The sequence below is a fragment of the Sphaeroforma arctica genome, assembly GCF_001186125.1.
Source record: "Sphaeroforma arctica JP610 unplaced genomic scaffold supercont1.26, whole genome shotgun sequence".
NCBI lineage: Eukaryota > Ichthyosporea > Ichthyophonida > Sphaeroforma > Sphaeroforma arctica.
In genome coordinates this window covers 96,854-99,679 of record NW_014040532.1, presented here as the reverse complement: position 1 = coordinate 99,679, position 2,826 = coordinate 96,854, and positions in this window count along the sequence as shown.

Genomic DNA, 2,826 nt, shown 5'->3' with positions numbered 1-2,826 from the left:
TACATACCTTGTTACACAATGACTTGTTACACACCGTGTGTAGTCTATTCTTACGTACATACCTTGTTGGAGTATATGTGCTACTCAGTAGGTCAGCTGGCAGATACCGCTCTTGCGAAGTAGTGAATGAGGTCGTGTTTGTGTCTGCGGGTGTCTTTGCACTGTGGGCTGTTTGTGACGTGAGTGTCTTATCACCTATTATAATAATATCCGCATTAGACGCATGCTTTGTCCTCTGTTTCAACGGTTGCACTGTCTTGACTTTATTTTTAGTCAGCCCACCCGTATCCTTCACCTTACCCTTTCCATTGCGCACAGTAGCCTGATTGACCCCATCGGTGCGTGCTGCCTTATCTTGCGACGAGGGTATAACAAGCTGCTTCGCCTTAGCCTCTCGTGTCGCCGTAGGTCGTCTACTGACCTGGAATGTGCTGGTGAGTGTGTTAGCTTGTCCTGTGGCCTTCTGGTTCTGACTACGAGTCCGCATGGTCGCTGAGTGAGTCAATCAATACCGCGGGAGGATCAGATCAGGTCTGTGAGGTTAGTCTTGTAGTGGGGTAGTGTACCTTATAGTCTGACTGCAGCACCTAGTATGTAGTGTTGTTTAGTTATCTCCAAGTAAGGTAAGCCAGTCGCCTCTCGTGGCCGTGGGCTGTGCTTCAGTTGTGATATGAACAACCCATGTATTTAATTATTTATGTATGCATGATTGAAGTTTGAACGTAGTTACATCTGTACAATTGTACACATATTCAGAAAGTATTGAAAGATCACCCACAATCCGTGGACCTGTATTCCAGTTAAACAAGGCATCTGCCATAGATTGCTTGTATAAACCCTAAATAGACCCTAAACCCTAAACCCTGATGTTGTTTTTCTAAAAAAACAAAATACTTCTCTGTTCTTCACACATACGTACTTATTATTTACACGAGTACACAGACAAGATAAAACACAACAGCGTGATACTACTACATAGCTATCCTATAGCCCTATACTCTGTAGTGCCTATAGAAACACCCATTGAAGACCAGAGATATCAGCATAGAATGATTGCTAACAGTTAGGTAGTCCGGTAGTTAGATACTGTCAGTTGTCACCCCAACCTGTCAGGTGCGTGAGGAGCATCTGTTCCTGGTCTGTGGTATAGCTGTGGCACAAGTACGAACAAACAATTAAGTCGATACCATCACTATGTTATGACTGGAAGAAGCAGCTGTAAGAGCATCTGTTCATGGTCTGTGGTATAGATGTGGCACAAGTACTAACAAACAATTAAATCGATACAATCACTATGTTATGACTGGAAAAAGCATCTGTAAGAGCATCTGTTCATGGTCTGCGGTATAGATGTGGCACAAGTACGAACAAACAATTAAATCGATACCATCACTATGTTATGACTGGAAAAGGCATCTGTAAGAGCATCTGTTCATGGTCTGCGGTATAGATGTGGCACAAGTACTAACAAACAATTAAATCGATACCATCCCTATGTTATGACTGGAAGAAGCATCTGTAAGAGCATCTGTTCATGGTCTGTGGTATAGATGTGGCACAAGCACAAACAAACGATTAAGTCGATACAATCACTGTGTTATGACTGGAACAGCAGGTGCTCTTCTACCTCTTGTCGCCGCACTCATGACGGTACGTCGATACTGTCGTATGAATATATTTGGAGAACGGCTCGATAGCATCAGTGTTTTCATTCAGATCGTATGTTTGGAAGTAGGGATGTTCGTATGTCTGTGTACATTGACCCATATACCGTTAGTATTGTCTATGTTTGGAAGTAAGGATGTTCGCTTGTCTGTGTACATTGACACACATACCGATAGTATTGTCTTACTTGGTGCTAGGGCTTTGATAGACAATTTTCATCGAATAAACACAAGCCTGTCATTGCGTACTTCCGCAAGTAATTGGAACGTATGACGGTTTAAAGTCGGTGTGACCGCACAGGACCCCAGGTGTGGCTTAGGCTTCTCTCGGTATACAGTCGGCACTACTTGACGTACTCTTTTCACTCGGATACATTCGAACACGAAGGTAACAGATTCAGAGGCAACTTGTGCCTTACTAATAGACGTAAACGCCAAACAGGCACACTATTCATCTACTACTGGTGCTAGTATATCTATGTCACTTACCAATAGACGTAAACGCCAAACAGGCACGCTATTTATCTACTACTCCCGCAATACTACATAAGACGTATCCCGTGCGGAGGAATACGTAAATAGACATCCTCCTAAACCTCCTAAAAATCGGCTATGAAATAGATCGTTTTTATACAAATAGATTGGTCTTTGTACAAACATTTTTGGTATTTGAACAATTTAGATTGGATTTTGTACAGATAGATTAGTATTGATACAAATAGATTGGGTTTTGTACAAATAGATGGGTTTTACATAAATATGGGTTTAGGTCCACTTCGATAGCACTGTACACCACTTACAGCGGAGTGACAATATACGCCGAATGTCTCTTCCACTTTCCATTCAAAGCTGCACACAACATACCCAAAGTGGTATATCAACATAACCAAAAGGATATGTCAACATATTCAAAGTGATATGTTAACATAACCAAAGTGATATGTCAACATAACCAAAGTGGGGTGTCAACATAACCAACGTGGTATGTCAACATAACCAAAGTGGTATGTCAACATAACCAAAGTGGTATATCAACATAACCAAAGTGATATGTCAACATAACCAAAGTGATATGTCAACATAACACTTTTGTTGGTGTGTACACCATCGGTTCACCTGTCAACAATACCGACAAAAGTATATCGTATATTTATATATGCGA